Raw genomic sequence first — 15,421 nt, forward strand, 5'->3', positions numbered from 1 at the left:
TTAAATGATGTAAAATGTACACAATGAAGCCAGGAAGATTTCTTTCAAAACATAAATTTGATCCTGTCACTCCCTTGGGTAAAGCAATTCAGTAACTTCTTGTGGCTCTTTTATGTTTATTTCCATATTTGAGAAGCAGAGAAATAGAGAAAGACAGAGGGAAGGCTACCATCCACTGGTTCAAATGCCCACAACCACCAGGGCTGGGATGAGGTCAAAGCCAGGAACCAGGAATCCAATCCAGGTCTCCCTTAGAAGTGGCACAAACAACTGTTCAAGCCGACACCACTGCTCCAAGGATTTGCATTAGCAGGAAGCTGGAGTCTGGAGCCAGCACAAACCCAGGCACTCTGATACGGGAAGGCAGTGCTTACCTGCTAGGCCAAACAGCCAGCCCTGTGGCTCTTCTGACGCAGGCCCAACCCAGCAGTTCCCACCAGCCCTCCTCCTCGTCTGCTCCAGGACTAGAGAGGCCTGTGACCCAGGCCCTCTGGTTGTCAGTTCCTGCCACATCCAAGGCTGGCACTACACGGAACCTTTGTGAGCAAGTCATCTGTAGAGATGCCTCTCGGTCCCTGGTGAAAGTCGTTCTTTCCCGTCCCAGACCTCTCAAGTAAATTAATCCCCTACTGTATGTCCCCCTCACATCAGCACCTTTCTCCTCACAGTTTAAAATGGCACACGCATTTGCACAATCCTTTGATTAATGTTCAGCCCAGGACATCAGCAACAAATCGATTCTTTTTCTAGGATGGAAGCTCACCAAACTTTATGTGCCACCTAGCACACCGCAAGGTGCATACTGAGTGCTCCAAATCAAACAGTGGAGGCAGATACAGAGCAAAGCAGTGACTGAACATCTAAAATACACCCTCATCCCTCTGCTGAAAGTTGAGGACCCAAAGGCTTTCCTGCACCTGAGGACTCAACTCCTTTGGTGCCCTCGCCTCCCCTGCATATGACCCTCTTTGGCACTTAAGACTCCAAATGGGTGGGCCCAACTCTTTGTAATACATGAAGGAAGAGTAGTGAAATTCAACACCAAACCTGCTATTACACCACTTCCCTTGGGCCTGGTATGAGTAACCTGCTCATCGTCTAAAGGATGTAGCATGCTGAAATAAAACCAGGCCTGAAGGTTTACACAGTGCCTTCTAGTATTCTGTATACCCTCACAAGCCCTGCCGTTCTCAGGAGCTGGTACCAAGTCTCAGGGTCTCACTGCACACTTTCAGATGCTAGCGTTGTCGGCAGTTCATCTAAGACTCAGAATGGCCTGAAACAAGTCGGCAAAGAAGGACAATGTCTACTACCCAGGAACAGTGTCTCCCAGGACCCATTAGAGACCTCGCGGGAATGTCCTCCTCTCTCTGTCACCTGCAGGTGTCAGCCACAGCTGGGGTCACGGCTCACTCCCCTGAGCATCTCTGCTACTCTGCTCCTTCACCCAGGGGCATGAGCCACTCCACACAGCACTGCAATGGTCAGGTTCAATAAAAGCAGCCATGAACGACATAAGCCGAGGGAAACCTAGCAGCAGGAGAGTGAGTCACGTGGTGGCAGCACACAGAAGGGCTTGGTTTTGAATCCACATGACACTGGGCACCTAAGTTCTCTCATCTGTAAAGTGGGTGAGTTAATACATCTGAATTCACTTTTAAAGTGCTAAATAAAGCGTGGATACAATTTTCCAGTGAATCACTGTAAATCTCTATTTCACTACATAAAATGTTTTTATGACTCTGTACACATCTAACATTGGCTTCTTAAGGTTACGCCTCCGTCTGGATATGCCTGCATAGAAAGAGGCACTACCACCTAACTGATACGAGTGAGCAATACATACAAATCATCCTACCTGGTAAAAGAATACAAAGTATTTGGAAATTTTAAATACTGGAGACAAAATCAAGATTTGCCTGCGGTGACTTTCCATGACCAACGTAAGAGGGGTGGGGCTGGAAACCAAGTGACACCCCTTTCAAAGCACAAGCTTCTCTCTCGCACCCCCTACCTTCACCCATGGCATTTCTGTGTCTATCTGACTTTTCTCTTGGTTCAACCCACTCAAGGAAAACCATTCCTAAGTGACTGCTGTTTGGTGGGAACCTGAGCTACTGAGTAAGGAGCTAGTGAGCTTCTGAGCTACTGGCCGCTTTCCTGAAGGAGCCTACAGTGGAAAAACCACCCAAGCAAACCGCCTACAGCCAAGGAGAAGCAGTGGAAATGAAAACGGGTGCTTCTATATTAGTGGCCACAAAATGAACTGTCCAATCCAGGACATTTTTTGAAAGCTGGTGCAATTAATGATACTGGGACAGCAGAGTTGTACTGGGTTTGTATACTTGAGACTGTCATCATTCTCTTTTTATTTTTTTAGTTTTATCCCAATTGTGATTTCTAAGTTGGGTGATAGTCTAAGAAAAATTAGCGCTTTACAATCATATGCCTGCTAATGAATGTTTCAACAGTCACCTGCTCTTTCTGGAAGGTTCCAAATGATTCAAACGCAGGCATTTACAAAGTGCTACTGCAACCACTGAGTTTCCTTTAAGTGCTACATAATTATTTGCAACCCAGTTTAACTGAATCAAATTCCTGCCAGTGGCTCCTCCCGCCTTGCGGCACTAGCAGCAGGTTTCTCACAGAGCTCACATCCATGCTTGGACAAATACAGACACAGCCCAGAAAGTGGGGGCCTGGGAAAAGGGAAGACAGCAACCCCCACTGCCCCCAGTCAGGAACCTCCATTCTCTCTCCACAATGCAAAATGATAAGAAAATGAAACAGTGGAATCCTGCATTAGTTGGAATTTCACTGGGGATAGATACCTATTCACAAAGTCTTTTAGTTGAAAACCTCAAATAGCTTATAAGATTATGTCAGTCTTTAAGTTCACAGTTGATGATTATTTATTCTGACCTGCATTTCAGCACTCTACCTCACCTATATTCTTGAAGCCAACTAACAATCTAGTCAAGGGTTTAGGAGGAATTATCTAGGCCAGTTAAGGAAATGAAACAATAAATATGTGTGTTTAAATGATATCAGTAAGATATAAGAATAAAAAACCTAAATAGAAACTACTAAATTAGCAATAACATCAACATTAATTGCAAATCTACCCCAATGCATTTGGGGTACCCTAATTCCCAGTCATTATTACATTTAGTCATCTCAGCAGCTCCAAGAGGTAGGGACATATCACCTCCATTTGAAAGATGCAAAAACTGAGGCTGAGAAAGATAATTAGCATCCCCCAAATTATCCAGCTGGTGTACTGGAAAGACCTGAACCACAGATTAACAGGTACAGGAATATTTGAAGAAGTTGGTGGAGGGGATGGCTCCTGGCACCGAGTTTAAAAATCTGGCTTGGGACACTTGCAAACTATGTGGACGCACCTGTGTTCAAGCCCTGACTCTGCTCTCTATTCCGGCTTCTTGCTCTGGTAATTGGGTCCTTGCTGACAAAGTAGGAGACAGGACAGGTTCCAGACTCCTGGCTTCTGTCTGGCCCCAGCCCTGGCTGCTGCAGGCATTTTCAGATAAACCTGCGGATAACGGGAGGCCCTCAGCTTTCTTCCTCGCCCTTTTTCTCCCTCTCCTTTTCCCACTTTCTCTCCTCCTCAAATAACTAAAATAAATAAAAATGGGGTAAGCACTGTGATGCAGCGAGTTAAGCCACTGCTTCTACACCAGCATCCCATATCAGAGCGCCAGTTCAAGTCCCAGCTATTCCACTTCTGACCCATCTTCCTGGTCATGTTCCTGGGAAGGCAGTGGAATACGGTCCCAGCTCTTGGGCCCCAATCATCAACAGAGATCTGGATGGAGTTCCTGGCTCCTGGCTTTACCTTGAGCCAGATCTGGTTTAATGTGGCCATTTTGGGAGTGAACCAATAGGTGAAAGATATCTCTCTCTTTCTCTTTCTCCTCCCTCCCACCCCATCATTCTGCCTTTCAAATAAATAAATATCTCCTTAAAAATAAATAAATAAAATGTTAAGAAAAGACTTATAAGAAATATATTTTAGCTAATGGAAAAATGGAATTAGAAGTTTATTTTGATGAAAAAGTTTAAAGTCCATGCATAGCTTCTTCAGAAAATACATTTGTGAAAAAAACTCATATAAATTATTTAGCTTTAAACCTCAAAGACTCCCTTTTTTCCCTCTAAATTCAATGGGTCCCCTAACATTTCCTTTGTTGGTCTGTGCCTATATGCATGCATGGTGGTCCACACCCTCCTTCCTTTGCCTATGCTAAGACCCTGGCTCGTATCCAGCAGGGGTCTCAGACTGGAAGGTGGGGGTGGGCCAACCTGTCTTCTGGCTGCATTTGCATAGCAAACACATTACTTTATTTATTTGTTCATCTGCCCAAGATCCTGTGTTTGTTTGGGTAGGTCTAGAAGGCAGAAGCCCACAGGACCCTTCTTCCCTGGACACTTCTCCCCTACTGTGCTATCTAATCTCCGTGTTGCCTTGGGACTTCCAGTTCTCACTGAACTCTGAATGCAGCTTTTCCTCGCACAAAATCCTCCACTTTCCAATTAATTCAAATAATTCCCAGTTCCCAGCAGAGCTGACCACACAAGGCCCTTTCTAAACTCCCCTCTACTGCACTGACTGCCATTCTCTCTGAAAATATCGTATTCTTTCTTTTAATACTCAGCTTTCTAGAGCTTTCACAGACGTCACTTCATCTGTGAACTCCTTCCTCTGTGACCTGCATGCACTCTAAACGTCGTTATCTGCTCAGTAATGGCTCTCTCGTAATGAGTCTGCCTCTGATACAGGCCTCCCGACCCAGGCTCCGCCATGGAAGGCCCAGACCCACGACGACAGGAGGGAAATGCAGTGAAAATGGCTGCTGAATCAATGCAAGAATGAATGAAGCACTACCACAGGTGCTATAAGCCCAACAATCATTCAATTAGAAAATATTTATGTGAATTTTAAGTGTGAGTCCCACATTTCTCTCTAATGAATACACAAAGCTCCACTGTGCTTTTCTCCCATAAATCCAAGCAAATGTTTTTTGAAATTCTTAATCGAAGAATGGATAATAATTGAGAAAATGGTTCTAACAAGCCCAAATCACTTTCTGGGAGTAGAGCAACTCTACACATGATACAAACAAATTCACTCCTTTGTAAAAATTTTGATTTACTGTGATTGGTGCTGACTTGGCTATAAAAATGACAAGCACTGGTGAAAACAGGATTTAGCAGCTGATAGAATTGTTCCTTTTGATTCCAAAAAACCTTTCATTATAAGGAGAGCAGCAGGAATGACAGTGTGTGTGTGCATGTGTGTCCTTCACTTCTCATTCATACACACACACACATACACAACACATGCTCACTGTTTAGTGTATGAAAAAATCAGTCCCGTACTCCCAAATCTAAATTGGAGGTCGTCATCACTTCCCACAGAGTGGCCCACAACTAGAATAACTAGGGCATGGGTCCACTATAAAAATCTAGGAATTGAGGGAACAGGGCAGTGTCGGGGTGGGCAGGAGTCAAGGAAAAACGAGGCTTACTGAGTTTTATTGGAATTCACTCTTCACTCAGCCAAAAATGTGCAATCTGACCAAAACCCCTCTACTAGCTCCACCTCCCAAGCCACATGCCACATGAGGACCAAGGGCAAAGCCAGCTGTGGTTATGCATCTGAGTTAAAGAGCCCAAAAACAGAAAAAAAGAATATTTTGAAATGCATTACACTTCAAAATTAAGGGTAATTGTGTGTAGCAGCCTGGAAAATATAGCTCATCCAGTACTGCTCAGGCACTGCGCCCCAGAGCACATAACACTGGCACTCGAAATGCACTTTCAAACTGAAAAAAAAAGGCACAAAGGGCGGAAGGAAGGGTGGAGGTGGCTATAGGACTGGTGATTTATAAGAAGGCTACTGCTTGCAGAGGCACAGCTAGTACACAACATAGCAGGATTTCCATGTCGCTTAAGCCACTAGGTGCTGCTCTGGGCTACAACAGCAGCCAAACAGAGAAGACAAATAAAAGGTTGACAGATAATTACATAAGAAAATAAATGTGGCAGGCTTAGGACAGAAATCTAACAGACAGAACAGGAAAGGACTTCACATAAAGCACCACCTTTAAAGGCCTCACCCTGACCCGCTGCCTTGTCCCAGCCACGCTAATGGAATCTCAATACCCACTGCTATCCAGCTAGCCAAGGTGGATTCAGCCGGCAAAGGAAGCCGTGTTTCACCCAGGTCACCCCTTCCCAGGCAGACGTTGCCTTTGTCTCAGGTTGACCTTTGACTCAGGTCTCTGAATGGGCCCAGCCCAGAGCTCTGGCTTAGATGCTGTTCCCCCAAGGCTTTCTGTACTCGAGGTCTGGCTCACAGTCTGGTGATGCTGCAAGATGATGGGACCTTGACCCTTGACAAGGTGGAACACAGTGGGAGGTCCTGGGTGTGCTTCCTTCCGAAGACCCTAAGTTAATTTTCTCAAGAGCAAGACATGATTCAAAAAAAAAAAAAAAAAGCCCCTCCCTGTGTTCTTACTTCCTGTCTGGCTGTGTGATCTTTCATGAGCTGCACTGTGATACCAGGAACTGACACAGCTATGTCTGGGGATGGGGGAGCTTCGCCAGAGCCAGCTCCAATGCTGTTTGGATTTCCAATCTCCAAAACAATGAACTGAATAAATCTCCCACTTACCAAGTCTCAGGTGTTTTGTTACAGCAACAAACAAGCAGATCCTGACCTTTGCTATCCACCTGCCTTGTGGGATTTACCTTATTCCCAATATGCAAGGGTTACACTAACACAGTAACAGTGCACATCTTGTTAGAAACCTGGGACACAAATTTACCAGCTACCATTTCTTTCAACCATCGGGTGCCAGGTAGAAACATACACAAAATGCAAACTTGAATACCACTGGAATTAGGCTGACAACTACATTATAGGCAGGAAGGAAGCCAGATGGGAACCGTGGCGACACGGGAACCAAATGAACATAAAGGCAAGCCCCTGTCTCTAAGGACACCACCGTAGACTCCAAGGAGTAACCAGGAAATAGGAAACTGGGACACTTACAACTGCTTTCCAAAGTCTAGACAGTCTGATAACTCACAATTAGTCTAATAAAGCAGTGGTTCTCACCTGGGGGCCGGCAGGGAGGTGCTGTCCTTAGGAGGTCAATCGATAATGAGTGGGAACATTCTGGGTCATCACACACGGAGGCTGCTCCTGGCATTCAGTGAATAGAGCCCCAGGAAACCTGTAAACATCCTAGGGAGCACAGGACAGCCCTCACAACAAAGACTTGCCCAGCTGTGAACCGCCAATAGCACCGAGGCTGACACCCCATGAAATAAAAGGTCAGTAAAATGGGCAAAAACCTGCAAACAGCAACAGAACAGCAGCAATAGCCTCAGCATCACCCAGGAGAGAAACCATCCTGGTTAACAGGCTCCAGTTACTGGTTCTCTCAGTCTGTGTTAATGCACAGGGCAAGAGAAGTTACAAAAGTTATGACGAGCAGGAATACACTCAGTGCAATGTTCTTCTGCCAGCTGGTTCCCTCCCATTTTGTTCCATGCTTCTGCCCTCTCCATAACTAATCTATAGAGAAAAAAAGTGTTGGCTAAAAAATGTGTCCATTCTCCTTGGCAAAGATGGTGCTCATCTTATATTAATAAATTGCATTCTGGCTCATATGTTTAATATCTTGAGCTTGGTTGATGGGCATCCTGTCCATGAAAAAAGAATCCACTGACTCTCGAAGGTCAGCTTGAGAATGAGATATCCCAAGTGAGGGATCAATGCTGAAAAAACAGTCTCAGAGGTAGCAAAGACATCCCTGGGAGTCATGGCAACCGAGGACATATCCAAGGGCACTGCTATCAAGGCACAGATGTGGAGTCTCCCTGGATGTCTGCAGTATAGCTCAACATGGGGACCCTGGCCTCAGAAGGGGCAAGTCAAGGAGAACCAACAAGGAGAATTAGCCAGCACAGGCATCCATGCAGGGGAAGAAACAATGGGAGAAAGAGTTTAAGGCTCGTATCCACTCTCCAAATGTTCCTGTGGCAATTGGTTTCTCCAAACCACATCTACAAAATGGATTAACAATAATGTTTTGGTTATTCCTTATCATTCCCAAAATAGCATCCTGGGAAGAAGAGTGTCAGCCCATGGAGGAAAAAGATAGAATGATCCTAGGACTTCACCCCCTGGGACTACACTCAGGAAGGGCTAACCTGAACGTCATCCTCTCACGCTACTGCTCCTCATCCAGAATTGCAGCCCACGCAACACAAGGCAGTCCTAGAGTCAACTACTTGAGCACTTCCAGTGCTTTCTACTGAGAAGTTCTGTTCCCTACATTAACTGTGAGAACTAAAATAGCCAAAACTGTAGCCTCGATTCCCAAAATTGAGGTTCCAATAATAATCTTGCTCAGATTCTGGAAATCAGAACACTGCGAATCATCTCCTTCTATTTATACATGTGACTAATTTCTCTACTCAGCACTATGCCAGGTTGTTGCTGTGCTTGATTCTCTTTGATGAGCTGGCATTCCTTCTCCCACCTGTATGCCATCTGATTCTTCACTGTTCACCCCACTGTAGGCCAATGACAAAATTCTGTTCAAATTGCACCTGTGATTATGTTGTAAAAGATCAGAAGACACAAGTCAGTAAATGTAATCAGAAATCACGATACGGTTCTGGCAGACTTTAGTTTTGAACACTAAAGTTAAGTTTCAATTGCTAAAAAAAAAAACCTCTAACAACTAAAATTATCCAGTGAACGCAGCATTGCAACCTGTGCATGCCCCGTGCATGCAGCCTGATTTTACTGAATGTGGAAAGGTTAAGCTTGCATACTGGGAGGCTTTCAGGGACCACACCCTGTCTGGGTGTCTGGCCTTCACCATCTTAACTTTTTGGATGATGAAGTTCTCTGGCCAGTGTTGTGGCTTAGCGGGTAAAGCCACTGCCTAGGACGCCAGCATCCCAATATGGGCTGCAGTTCATGTCCCGGCTGCTCTACTTCCAATCCAGCTCTCTGCTAATGACCTGGGAAAGGCAGAGGATGGGCCAAGTGCTTGGGACCTCAACACCCACACAGGAGACCCAAAGAAGCTCCTGGCTCTTGGTTTCAGCCTGCTCCAGCTCCAGGCCTTTGCAGCCACCTGAGGAATGAACCAGCAGATAGAAGATCTCTGTATCTCTCTCTCTCTCTCTCTTGCTGTAACTCTGACTTTCAAATAAATAAATAAATCTTTTAAAAAAGAAGTTCTCAGTCTTTGACCTTCTTTGGATAGCTCGTTCCAAGCCCAGGTCAGTTCTAATTCTTAAATCTAATCACGCATGACAGTAAAGTGGCTACCACCAGAAAAGATTACAACTGTCCTTGCAAATCTGTGGATGTAATTAAAATCATACAAATGGGAAGTCAAGCCGAGTAAATTTCCAAAGACCTCAAAAGCACTCCATTACAACTTAGTGAGAATAGAATTTACTCAGTGGATTTTATTCTCAGTATTTTAAGTAAGATGAAAGAGCTCCGTGGATGGACGGCCTGTCTGCACCATTGCCTTGTGAAGCACGTCACACTGTCTTCCAATTCCTCCAAGGTGGCAGCATCAGGACCAAGCACGGTGTCAAGTTCAATATGAAGCAGCATTATAAAGAGTTAGGTCAAAGGCTGATACTTCTGCAGCATCTGGTCCAACCTTTGGCAGCAACACTCTTGTAGAGGGTTAAACCAAGAGCATCTTGTACAGCAGGGGGGACACCTGAGTATCTCTTCAATTACGACCCCCTGGACCACTTTCATAAGAATCTCTGGCACGCTGATGAAGAACGTGGGTTTACTAAAAACAAGCTTTTACAACAAAAACCCATATTGAGCGATGCATCCAACTTGAAAATTCAGTACCTGTTTTTTTAATTTTTTTTATTTGACAGGTAGAATTATAGACAGTGAGAGAGAGACAGAGAGAAAAGGTCTTCCTTCCATTGGTTCACTCCCCTAATGGCCGCTACGGCTGGCGCTGCACCGATCCGGAGCCAGGACCTGGGTGCTTCCTCCCAGTCTCCCATGCGGGTGCAGGGACCCAAGCACTTGGGCCATCCTCCACTGTCCTCCCGGGCCACAGCAGAGGGCTGCCCTGAAAGAGGAGCAACCGGGACTAGTACCCGGCGCCCCAACTGGGACTAGAACCTGGGGTGCCCATGCCACAGGCAGAGGATTAGCAAGTGAGCCACGGTGCCAGCCAGTACCTGTTTTTTAAAACACTATTTTTCCCTTCGACTATCTTCTATTTCATGTTTCAAGCTGCTGGTCTGGACCTAAAGATTGGTATCATGATCCCCTCATGTGTTGCTTCTGCTTAAAAAACACTAATCTAGTGGCAGAAAGCAGAACTGGAGTTACACAATTAGCAGCAAACACGGCAGGCTTTGTGATGCAGTTCAGAAATCACCCCACTTTTCCAAATTCAACAGAATGTCTTATAAATGAAACTCCCTACTTGGATGGTTTCAGGCATTAAACAGTGGTTGTAGGCACCCACTGTCTGGGGTCAGGGCAGGAAATGCTACCTCCATAGGAATGCTCACCTCTAAACCTACTGCAGGAGGCAAGATGATGAAGTAAGCGAAGTGCACCTGCAACCAATCCCCTGACCCCGCCCCACCCCAGCCACATCCTCCAGGCAAGGGCTTCAAAGCCCTGCCTTCACCACCTAGCCCCACTCACTCACACCAAACCGCAAAGAGGGCGGGCAAACTGCTTCAAAGCGCTGAAGGATTGGCCTGTCTTCAAGATTGCAAGTTCCTAAACGTTTGCAGCCCTTCCAGAAGCCCCTGAGCTGTTTCTCCCTTTCATTTCTCTTCTCCTGGGCATTGCTCACCTCTCTTCTCCCCTGCATGTTCCTCCCCGCTTCTCTTTCCTCCCTGACAACCACCTTCACTTCCACCTTCTGGGAGAGCAGAATGAGAAAGCATGGAGGACTCTGTACTTTGCTTATCCTAAGACCCTTCCTCCAAGTGAGTACTTCTTTGGCTAAAGCAACCCCGGCTGTGAAAAGTTACCCTCTCCAAGGACAGTCATGAAACACCAGATCAGGAGTTGCTATGTTACTGATAGCTCACTGGTTTTCTATTCTCCCAAGGAATCCCTCCCTTATCCAGCTTCAGTCTGAAGTCTAAGAGGAGTCTACTCCAGGTCCAATTGTGTTGGGGAGAAACGTGGCTGGGAATTGGGGAGAGGACGGGGAGAAAAAGCCAAAGCCTGGGGCTTCTCATTTGCCCCAGATGCTGCAGTGTCTTCTTGCTGTATCTCCCTGATGGGCCTCTCCCAAGATAGGCATTTCTCATTCAGTCAGTCAACAAATATTTATTGAGCAACCAATGTTTATGAGCTGGTAATCCATCTAGGTTTGGGACCAGTAAACAAGATAAGGTCATTGCCTGGTGGAATTTCCATTCTAATTAGCAAGACAATCAAGCACATTAAGTGACTATTCAATGCCAGGGAGGAGTAAGGGATGAGAGAGAAAATTGAGTAAGAAGACCAGAGAGGGCATGGTTGCTATTTTATAAAAGGCAGTCACAGAAGGCCCCCTACAAGCTGACCTGGAGGAAACCAGGAAGTGAGGCATCTGGACATGTGCTGAGGATACAACAGAAGCAACATTTGCAAAGGCCCTGGGGCTACAGGTAAAAAACGTGTTTCTGTGCATGTGTGCTGGGGAGTACCTAAACACCAGCATTAGGACCACTCAGCCTACAGCCCAACTGGGTCTTGAGTTTCTCCAGAGCCTGCCCCTCCCTGACACCCACCAAGCTTCTTGCCCCTCCGGACACAACCCCCTGCTCCTGCAGAGTCCCTGCATTGAGGATCATTTCCTCAACACTTACCAGTCCATCTCATTTTTAAAAAAATTCTTGAGTAATAAATATAGTAGGAAAGAAGGCAAGAGGCGCATTTAAGAGACAGGAAATGCACCATCGACTGTCATGCCGCCAGCTAATGCCCAGAGCAGCTCAAAAGTCTTCACTGTGACTCATCTCCCGCTCAAGCCCACCACAAGCACCTGATGTTCCTATCAGGCTTTGCATCGAATTCCCGGGAGAGATGCACTCCCAGCCACCCTGGCCTAGTCCAGACCGGACTGCAAGAGCAACCCTAGGCCGGTGGGTCAGCGCGTACCAAGTAAAGTTCACTCCTCGTGTCATTTTAATACTGAGGTCTCTGCCTTATGACCAGAATGGGCAACCTGTGTGAGAGCATGTTCCTGAACCTGTACCCAAAGCATGACAAGAACACCCCCTCTTCCATCCCTAAAATAAAGGCTACCTGTGTCTCCAGCTGGTGAAGTCACAGCTCTGGAAACGAGTCCCCGTGGTCTCCTTTGCTGCAAATAAATTACTTTGTGTGACAACTTCTGGTGCACTTCTTGACTGAACCCGCCAAGTGGGCCCACAATTTGGCATGGGTTAACAATAAGAAAGAGCGAGGTTCAAAGGTCAGCTATAAAAAAAAAAAAGAATTCTGCCACCTGCCTGCAGAGGATGTAGCCTTTAACTTATGGCCCCCAGGTCGGTAACTGGGTGACAATAATCCTTGAAACAACCTTGAGAAGTGGGCATGGAGGTGAAAGAAAATGCGAAAAATTATGACCAGGGAGGCCATTAACAATGGCTGCTGGCAACTTTCACAATCATAAAGAGAGTGTGAGTGCCCTGGTCCCCCGAGTTCCCCAAGGGGCTCTCAAAGAGAGCATTAATTGCTTTTATTTTACAGAAGCTGAAACAATTAAAAAAATTCCTTCACGGCCCCATCCACTCCCACCCCCCAGAATCACAAACTCCTGTCTTAGGTTCCCCAAGCCTTAACCTTAATGCAGAAGGTTCGCATCACTCCGGGCCAGCGGCCCTGGCAGGTCCCTCCCTGGTCGGGGGCGTGGGGGCGTGGGGGCGTGGGGAGGGGGGGGGCAGGCATCATGAAAGGCACTCAGGGAGTCTCTGGAGCTGTCCAGAGGCCCTCAGCGCGGGGTCACCACGGGGCGCCAAGCCCCGCAGCCTTAGGTCAAGCGGGTCTGGCGGTCATCAACAAACAGCTGCCAACTTCAAAAGGTCCCCAAGCGGGCGAGGGTCACTCGGCGGGGAGTCGGCGGCTGCGGAGCTCCCCCGCGGTCACACACACAGGCGGACGCGCGTGCACACATACACACACACACACACATACACGCGCGCGCAACAGACACACGCGCACAGACACACGCGCGCGCGCCCGCGGCACAGCCCGGACTTCCCAACCCCAAACACACGCGCGCACCCCCGGGCCGACTGAGTTCTCTATTTTCTCTTCCTTACAGCGACTCAGGCGGCCGCGGCCGCCCAGCTCCGCTTGGGCTCCAGGCCCCAGGCACTCCGCCCGCCGTCTCCCTTCCCTGAAGGCGCGCCCGGTGCGTCCCCTCTCCCGAGCCGGGATTGCCATCGAAGACCACCCCCCTCGGCCGCGCCAGGCCGCCTTTCCCGGTCCCAGCGGGGACCGCGGCTCGTCTCCAGGTGGCGGGTACTGGCTAACGAGAGCCCCAGGCGCTCCCGGCTGCGCACACCGCCCCCTGCCGCCCCTGCGGGCCCCCAGCCCGGTAGTAGCCCATCACTTCCCCCGCCCAGGAGCGCGCTCGCCGGGGGATTCCCTCCCATCGCCTAGTGCCGAGAAAACCCCGGCGTCGGCGCGGCCAGCCGCGTCTCTCTCACAGCTTCCCGGGTCTCTGACCCCCGGGGATCCTGACTCCAAGCTCCCAGCTTCACACTCCGCGGTCCCCAACACCCCTGTGGCAGCCGCGCGGCGCGCCGGCGCCCCCTCCAGCCGACCCAGGTGGAAACAGCCCCGCGGGTTCCCGGGCCCCGGCCCTGCGCTCCATCCCCGACCACCTCTCCCCGCCGCCCGCTCTGCCCAGACTTCGCCAACTGCAGGGCGCCCCGACGCGCCCGCAGCCCTCACCCGGCCAAGCGCCGCGGCCACCCCCGCGCCAGCCGCGGCGCCCCCAGGGAGGGAACAAAAGTGTCTCCGCGGCGTCCGGAGTCCCCCGGAGCGGGACGCCTCCCCCGGAGCCCGAGCCCCAGCCCCCTCCCCGGCCGCGCTGAGGTCAACGAGTCAGGGCGCGGCGCCAGCCCAGGAAACTTTACGAACCTGCCCGGGGTCGCAGGACAGCGGCGGCGGCGGCGAGGGCTCCAGATACCAGAGCTCTAGCGACCCGCGACTACGGAGCGCGGTCCGGGGGTCTGTCGCTCAGCTCCGGGCCGCGGCGGGGTGTGTGGCTCGGGCTCTACCCCGTGCCCATCCTCGCCCGCTCCTGCTCGCCGAGAACACGCACTTACACTCTGGGTCGGCCGGCTGCTGCGCCGCCGGCTGCTGCTGCTCTCACTTCCTCTTCCTTCCTCCTGCTGGCCAGAGACACATTTTGCATCTGCAAGGCATCCCGAGAGCAGCCGCGAACTCTCCTGCCGAGCGGACGCTGCGGAGTTGCCGCCGCCCCCGGCACCTGCGCCCGGACACGCGTGGTTGGCGCGTTCGCCTCCCGCCCGCGCGCGGGGCCTGCCCACCGCACTTGGCCTCGGAGGCGGGCGTGGGGTGGGGGTGCCCACGACTTTTTGAAGTCCCCCTCCTTAAAGAGAGGGAAATATCAAACACCGTGCATGCCTCAGATCTGCTATAAATAATATGTGTGCGGAGCATGACTTTCCCGATGAGCTCACACAAGGCGTTTTGCAGGCACTAATTAACTCCGTCACCCTCGTAGCGCCACCTCCGGGAGGCCGAGAGCGCGTGGCATCTTTTTATATGCGTTCATTTTTGGCAAGGGGTTGGGGATTTTGAGGGGAAACTTTGGTGGGCTGTTACAGCTACTTGAAGAGGCTGGTGTGTTTGTTTTGACGCCGTGCCTCTACCCTTGGACGGCGTAGCAAAAATAACAGCAGAGCGTTTCCTCTGCCTCCCTAGTCACCTATGCGTTTGCTGACCCCGTAATTCAAGTCACAAGGTTTACTTCTAATCCAGTGATCCAGGGACTCCCTCACTTGGCATAATTTTTGCATAAAGCAAGAGACGTTCTGCCCCCCAATTTGGCATTTAGGAAAAAATTTTTAATTCATGCAACCTTCCTGAGTCATTTTTAAAGCAGAAATCTCGCGCGTTAGCTCCCAGCCCAGCTGGCAGAAGGGGAAAAACAGTTGTTGGAAGGTGGCTGGAGAAATGCCTGCCCTCCCCAAATTCAGAAATGTCTACATTGGCTCCCCGGGAAAAGGCATAGGCAGCTGCCGTGCAGTCGCTTCTAACCGGCAAAGAACATAAATTGTTGGCAGGAGGCAGCGGACTGTAAGGTGGAGGGCCATGCTCCCAGTGAGGCTCATT

General features: G+C 49.2%; 1 protein-coding gene across 6 annotated transcripts in view; it reads right to left on the reverse strand.

Annotated features, from left to right (window-relative positions):
- Window positions 1–14,756, reverse strand: part of ELMO1 (engulfment and cell motility 1) — a 573,401-nt gene extending 558,645 nt beyond the window's left edge. For 2 of the 6 annotated variants that reach the window (XM_070059729.1, XM_070059726.1), the window contains exon 1: window positions 14,201–14,509. The gene's annotated coding sequence lies outside the window, so the exon portion shown is untranslated. Of the gene's footprint in view, window positions 1–14,200 lie in introns of all 6 variants that reach the window. The other 4 variants (XM_070059727.1, XM_070059724.1, XM_002713762.5 and 1 more) reach the window with 4 other exon arrangements.
- Between the last annotated feature and the right edge of the window lie 665 nt (window positions 14,757–15,421).

This window comes from Oryctolagus cuniculus, chromosome 16, assembly GCF_964237555.1.
Source record: "Oryctolagus cuniculus chromosome 16, mOryCun1.1, whole genome shotgun sequence".
NCBI lineage: Eukaryota > Metazoa > Chordata > Mammalia > Lagomorpha > Leporidae > Oryctolagus > Oryctolagus cuniculus.